Consider the following 8,234-nt stretch of genomic DNA (forward strand, 5'->3'; position numbering starts at 1 on the left):
CAGTCGGCCCCTACTGGGAGATGTCTCCCAGTTAGGCTACTCAGGAATCAGGGACCCACTTGAGGAGGCAGTCTGTCCATTCTCAGATCTCAAACACTGTGCTGGGAGAACCACTGCTGTCTTCAAAGCTTAATTGGAAATGCAGAAATCACCTGTCTTCTGTGTCACTCATGCTGGGAGCTGTAGACTGGAGCTGTTCCTAGTAGTACATCTTGGAACAATCCCCTGGAGCCAGAAAATTTTATTCTACTTCCCTGTTCTGCCACTCCTTTGGGGAAGGCATCAAAACTTTCTGAGCATCAGATTCCTTTTCCATAAAGTGGATATTATTTAATACTACCTTTCTCAGTATATTGTAAGGTCAAAATAAGATAATGTACACAACCATTTATTATGTTACTATGTTCATTGCATGTAACATATGTAAATAAGTTATTGTGTTTATAAGAATAAGAATAGGAGATACAATGAAATTTGGGGACTTAAGGGGAAGGGTGAGAAGGGGCAAGGGTTAAAACACTACACATAGGGTGCAGGGTATACTGCTCAGGTGATTGGTGCACCAAAATCTCACAAAACACCACTAAAGAACTTACTCATGGAACCAAATATCACCTGTACTCCAATAGCCTATGAAATAAAAAAAGACCAAGAATAGGAGACACCAGCCTTCATTTCCCTACCAAAAAAGATCTCTCTCTCTTTCTCTAGCTAGCTAGCTAGCTATCCTCAAAATCGTAATAGCCCTGAGATAGCTCAAGGGCCCATTAAACATTTAAAAATATGTAGCAACACAGTGGAGCAAAAACAAACAAACAAAATGGAGAACATCCACAAAGAAAGGATTGCTAGTGAGGTCAGCATATCTGAGACTATAGGAAATGGTTAGGAACAAAGAAGAAAGGCAGAGTATCAGTTATGCAGTGGAAACCACTATGGTCCCAGTGGCCTACTCTAAAGAAGACAACAGCATCATTTGCCACAAGGGTTAACAATAGTCATTCCCACTGGGGAACCTTTGAGAGAGAGATGCAGCTGCACAACCCTCCTCCCTCTGAGAAGCACTACTGCTGAACTGCTTTGAGAAAGGAACCACCATCACTCTCAACCCCCATGTGCACTGATCCCCATGAGAACTTGGGCTCTGGGGCTGCACCTCACATACACACATCTCAGACTCTGAAGCCATCACCACAGCAAGCTAGTTTGTACTCCAGGCCCTGAAGCTAAGGTTTCTCCAGACACCAGTTCAACTGCCATAGAGAGCTAGCTCCACTGCAAGCCCAGAGCCCCGGTAACCCTGCCTAAGCTCTCCTTCTTGGTCCCCTGACTGCTTCACAAGTATCATACTTCACATTCTGTTACTAATGAGGCAGTTGGGGTGCCTGTGCCCTGGGTGCCAGTGTCATTACCACTCCAGATCCCAGAGCCATAGTCTCTCCATGCATACCTGTGCTGCAGGCCTCAGCTCCATGGCCACTCCATGGGTGCCACTCATCAAACACCAGTGCCACCACTGCTACAAGCAAGCCACAAGACAGACTCAGTGACAAAAGGGATTCATGCAAAAGGGATTCCACAATTTCCCTAGTGGGAGAAAAAGAGATCCAGAAGACCTTAGCAGCCAACACCACCAGAGACCCCAGCAATCCTCACTGCCACTGCTGGCATCCACAGTATTCATCACTAAGGATTCCTGCAATTTTAATCAACACCAGCATCAGTTGACAGAGCTGCACAGAAACTATACCACTGTACCTTCAGTGATACCAGAACAGTTGCCCTTCACTCAGAAAGCACTCTTGCACTCCCCTCACTCCATAGGGGCAGGTCTTTCCACAACAGAATTAACCTGTAAAGTCTGAAAAAGGTGATTGCTCCATCAAATATGATGACATTAACATAAGAAAACAAGAAACATTTAAAAACCAAGGAAACATAACAATAACAAAGAATATGATAATTTCCTAGTATCTGGTCCCCCAAAGAAATGGAAATATACAAACTGTGTGACAAAGAAATCAAAATAATTGCTTTAAAGAAGGTCAGCAGGCTGGGCACAGTAGCTCACGCCTGTAATCCCAGCACTTTGGGAGGCCAAGGTGGGTGGATCACCTGAGGTCAGGAGTTCAAGACCAGCCTAGCCAACATGGTGAAGCCCTGTCTGTACTAAAAATACAAAAATCACCTGGGCATGGTGGCAGGCACCTGTAGTCCCAGCTACTCAGGAGGCTGAGGTAGGAGAATCACTTGAACCTGGAAGATGGAGTGAGCTTCCTGGAAGGTGGAGGTGCAGTGAGCTGAGATCGTACCACTGCACTCCAGCTTGGGTGACAGAGTGAGACTCTGTCTCAAAAAAAAAATAAAAATAATAAATAAATACATAAATACATAAATAAAGCAGCTTAGCAGACTCCAAGAAAATACAGAGAAGCAATTCAGTAAAATCAGGAAAACAATAAATGACAAAATGAGAAATTTAATAGAAATTGAAATTGTTTTAAATTATAGAGCTGAAATACACAATGAATAAAATAAAAAATACAATAAAAAGCATCAACAGCAAAACTGATCAAACAGAAGAAAGAATCTGTGAAATCGAAAACATATAATCAAATGAGAAAAAATAAACAAAAAGAATGAAAAAACATTACAGGATTTATGGGACAGCATCAAAAGAACAAATATTCAAATTATAAGTTTCTAAAGAAGAAGAGAGAGCCAAAGGAGCAGAAAGATTCTTTAAAGAAATAAGAGTAAAAAACTTCCCAAATCTGGAAAAAGATGTAAATATACAGATACAAGAAGGTTAAAGGTTTTGAATCAGATTAAATTCAAAAAGACCACATGAAGACATATATTCAACAGTCAAAAATCAAAGACAAAGGGAGCATCTTGAAAGCAGCAAGAGAAAATACGCAAAAAACTCATAATGGAGTTCCAATAAGGCTAGCAACAGATTTCTCATTAAAAACCTTGCAGACCAGAATGCAATGATATATTCAAAGTATTGAAGAAAAAAACTGCCAGCCAAGAATACTTTATGCAGGAAATCTGCACTCCACCAATGAAGGAATAATAAAGCTGTCCTAGACACAGAAAAGCTGAGGGAGTTTATCAGCACAAGGCTTGCCTAACGAGAAAGGCTAAAAGGAATTCTTTCCAATGAGATAAAAGGATGCTACTTAGTGAGACTATAACATTCGAAAGCACAAAACCCACTGGTAAATATAGATAATGATGGCTGACTAAATTGATTGTAAAACATGTGTGTTTGAACAATATGAAATCAGTGCACTTGAAAAAGAACAAAATAACAGGATTTTTATGGAACAAGGGAAGACAACCATAAGGTCTGACTGCCTGAGGGGTTGGGCAAAAAAACAGCCATATTTTTCTTATTGCAGAGAGCCTATAAATAGACGTGCAAGTAGGAGAGATATCGCTGACTTCTTTTCCTAGCAAAGAATATTAATATTAATACCCTGGGAAAGGAATGCATTCCTGGGGGGAGGTCTATAAATCGCTGCTCTGGGAATGTCTGTCTTGTGCAGTTGAGATAAGGACTGAGATACACCCTGGTCTCCTGCAGAACCCTCAGGTTTACTAGGGTGGGGATAAACTCCACCCTGGTAAATTTGTGGTCAGACCAGTTCTCTGCTCTCAAGCCCTGTTTTATGTTGTTTAAGACGTTTATCAGGAAAATACGTGCACTGCTGACCATAGACCCTTATCAGTGGTTCTGCTTTTTCCCTTTGTCCTGTTCCCTCAGAAGCATGTGATCTTTGTTAGTGATCTTTGTTAGACCCTTATTAGTAGTTCTGCTTTTTGCTCTTTGAAGCATGTGATCTTTGTACCCACTCCCCGTTTTTACATCCCCTCCCATTCTGAAACCCTTAATAAAAACTTACTGGTCTGAGACTCAGGTGGACATCACAGTCCTACCGATATGTGATGTCACCCCTGGCAGCCCAGCTGTAAAATTCCTCCCTTTGTACTGTCTCTCTTTATTTCTCAGCTGGCCGACACTTATAGAAAATAGAACCTACGTTGAAATATTGGGGGTGGGTTCTCCCAACAGGGCCTGATGTTGGGGTTCAAGGCAAAGGCTGGTGCTTACTTTCTTCTCCTTCCCCCAAGCAGAAGATACATCTCTTCCAGGTGTTCTGCCTGGGATTGGGAGAGGGATGAGGTGGGTAATGTAAAATGATTCTTCTTACTTTCTTCAGTGTGTATTTTCTTATTTATGGGCTGTACCCAGGTGCTGTAGTCTCTCACCTGGTTTCCTTGGCTCCTTTTAAGGTATTTTTGTATGTGAATAGTTGTTCAAATTGATGCTTCCACAGTGGGATGAGGCCTGGAATGTTCTGTTTTACCATCTTGTTGATGTCAGTCCCAAAAACACATTCATAAGCAACCAATAGTCAAAGAAGAAACCACAAAGAAAATTAGAAAATATCTTGAGACAAATTAAAATGAAAACACAACACACCAAAATTTATATGATTCATCAAAGCAATACTAAGAGGCAAACTTATGGTATAAAGTTTTACATTATGAAAAATGAAAGATCTCAAATCAATAACCTAACTTTATACCTTAAAGATTAAAAATAAACAAACTAAACCCAAGGCTAATGGAAGGAAGAAAATAATAAATATTAGGATAAAGAAAAGCATAGAAAACAAAAAAAAATGGCAGATAAGAACAATGAAACAAAGAGTTGGTGTTTCAAAAAGTTTAAGATTCCTGCTACAAGATGGCCAACTGGATGCAGCCAGGAGGAACATCTCCCACCAAGGGACCAGGACATCAGGAAGACTGGTGCACTCCTAGCAACTCTTCAGGAGGAAGGCATTAAAGCAGACAGAGGAAAGATGCCAATGCTAGGCTGAATGGAAAGGGAGCTGAGAACCCTGCACGGGGCTACTGCACATCTGAACTTGTTCCTGGCCCCCAACAACTCCTGTGGAAGGGGGGAGTTAAACAGGCAAGGAGCCTCTCACCACAGGCTTCTGGAATCCCAGCAGGAGATCCCTCAACCACCACAGACATTTCTGTTGGCAAGGAGAGCTGCCTAGAGAAGTGGTAGAGGCAGAACTCCATCTGGTGTGGAGCCCAGGGGGTTTGGTGCAGGAGTATCTGTAATGGAACATGACAAGGGAGACCTATCCTCCTAGGCTCAACTTGATCCTGTATGAGACTTTAACCCTAGGGGAACTTTTGGACCGAAACACTGTAAGGCATTCTTGCCCATGACATGCGACCGGTTTGACCTAAGCACCTCTCAGTCTGCTGGCCTCTCCCAGGGCCCCAGCCTGGCCGTGATTGAAAACACATTTTAAAAAAAAGTCCAAAATATAAACGAACCCAGGAGTTGGTTTTTTGAAAAAATTCATAAGATAGACCATTATCTAGACTAATAAAGAAGAGAGAAGATCCAAATAAACACAAATTAGAAACAACAAAGAAGATATTACCACTGACCCCACAGAAATACAAATAACTGTCAGAGACTACTATGAACATGTTTATACACATAAACCAGAAAGTCTAGTTTGAAAATCTAAAAGAAATGAATAAATTCCCAGACACATACACCCTCCCAAGATTAAACCAGGAAAAAATTGAATCCCTGAACAGACCAATAATGAGCTCTGAAATTGAATCAGTAGTAAATAGCCTTCCAACCAAAAAAAAAAGCCCAGGATTAGACAGAGTCACAGCAGAATTCTACCAGGTATACAAAGAAGAGCTGGTACCATTCTGACTGAAACTATTCCAAAAAAATTGAGAAGAAGGGATTCCTCTTCAACTTATTCTATGAGGCCAGCATCATCCTGATACTAAAATCTGGCAGAGATACAATAAAAAATAAAACTTCAGGCCAATATCCTTGATGAACACTGATGCAAACAATCCTCAACAAAATACTGGTAAGCCAAATCCAGCAGCACATCAAAAACCTTACCCAGCATGGTCAAGTAAGCTTTATCCTTGGGACGCAAGCTTGGTTCAACACATGCAAATTAATAAACGTGATTCATCACATAAACAGAACCAAAAACAAAAACCACATGATCATCTCAATACGTGATGATGATCAAAGCAGAAAAGGTTTTCAATAAAATTCAACATCCCTTCATTTAAAAATCTCAAAAAAATAAGTACAGAGGAACACACCTCAAAATAAGAGCTACCTATGACAAACCTATAGCCAACATCACACTGAATGCAAAAGCTGGAAGCATTTCCCTTGCAAAAGGAAAAGACAAGTATGCTCTCTGTCACCACTCTTATTCAACATATACTGGAAGGCCTATCCAGAAGAATCGAACAAGAGAAAAAAATAAAGGGCATCCAAATAGGAAGAGAGGAAGTCAAACTATTCTTGTTTGCAGATAACAAGATTCTGTATCTAGAAAACCCCATAGTCTCAGCCCAAAAGATCCTTAAGCTGATATACAACTCAGCAGAGTTTCAAGATACAAAATCAACATACAAAAATCTCTAACATCCCTATATACTAACAGCCAGGTTGAAAGCCACATCAGGAACACAATTCCATTTACAATTGCCACAAAAAGAATAAAATACCTAGGAATACAGCTAACCATGGAGGTGAAAGATCTCTACAATGAGAATTACAAAACACTGCTGCTCAAAAAAACCAGAGAGGACACAAATAAATGGAAAACATTTCATGCTCATAGATAGGAAGAGTCAATATCATTAAAATGGCTATTCTTGCCCAAAGCAATTTACAGATTCAATGCTATTCCTATCAAGCTACCAATGACATTCTTCACAGAATTAGAAAAACATACTATTTTAAAACTCATGTGGAACAAAAAAAGAGCCCCAATAGCCAAAGCAATACTAAGCAAAAAGAACAAAGCAAGAGGCATCATGCTACTCAAATTCAAATTATTCCACAGGGCTACAGTAACCAAAACATCATGGTACTAGTACAAAAACAGATACATAGACCAATGGAACAGAACAGAGAGGCCAGAAATAAGGCCACACACCTACAACCATCTGATCTTCGACAAAGCTGACAAAAACAAGCAATGGGGAAAGGACTTCCTATTCAATAAGTGGTACTAAGATAATTAGCTAGCCATATGCAGAAGATTGAAACTGGACCCTTTCCTTATACCATATGCAAAAATCAACTCAAGATGGATTATAGAGTTAAATATAAAACCACAAACTATAAAAACTCTGGAAAACAACATAGGCAATACCATTCTGTACATAAGAACCGACAAAGATTTCACGAGGAAGGTGCCAAAAGCAATTGCAACAAAAGCAAAAATTGACAAATGGATCTAATTAAACTGAAGAGCTTCTGCACAGCAAAAGAAACTATCAACAGAGTAAACAGACAACTTACTGACATGGTTTGGATCTGTGTCCACACCCAAATCTCATGTTCAATTTTAATCTCCAATGTTGGAGGTGGTGCCTGATAGGAGATGATTGGATCATGGGGGTGGATCCTTCAAGATGGTTTCGCATCATCCCCTTGCTGTTCTCACGAGCTCTGGTTGTTTAAAAGTGTGTGGCACCTTTCCCCCCTTGTTCTCTCTCTTGCTCCTGCTCCCATCATGTGAGATGCCTTGTTCCCCCTTTGCCTTCCACCATGATTGAAACTTCCTGAGGCCTCCCCAGAAAGAGAAACCTCAATGCTTCTTGTACAGCTTACGGAACCATGAGCCAATTTAACTTCTTTTCTTTTACCCAGTCTCAGTTATTTATTTACATCAATGTGAGGACAGAATAATGTACCTACAGAATAGAAGAAAAATTTTGCAAACTATGCACCTGACACAAGTCTAAGATCCAGTATCTATAAAGAATGTAAACAAATTTTCAAGGAAAAACTACCCCATTAAAAAGTGGGCAAAGGATATGAACAGCACTTTTCAAAAGAATACATACATGTCACCAATAAGCACATAAAAAAAGCTCAATATCACTAATCATTAGAGAAATGTACATGAAAACCACCATGAGATACCATCTCACACCAGTCAGAATGGCTGTTACTAAAAAGTCAAAAAATAATAGACGTGTGGAGAAAATAGAACAGTTATATACTGTTGGCAGGAGTGTAAACTAGTTCAACCATTGTGGAAAGTGGTGTGGTTATTTCTCAAAGAGCTAAAAATATAACTACCATTCAACCCAGCAATCCCACTACTGGGTATATACCCAAAGGGATATAA

The sequence above is a fragment of the Piliocolobus tephrosceles genome, chromosome 20 (genome assembly GCF_002776525.5).
Source record: "Piliocolobus tephrosceles isolate RC106 chromosome 20, ASM277652v3, whole genome shotgun sequence".
In the NCBI taxonomy this organism is placed as follows: Eukaryota; Metazoa; Chordata; class Mammalia; order Primates; family Cercopithecidae; genus Piliocolobus; species Piliocolobus tephrosceles.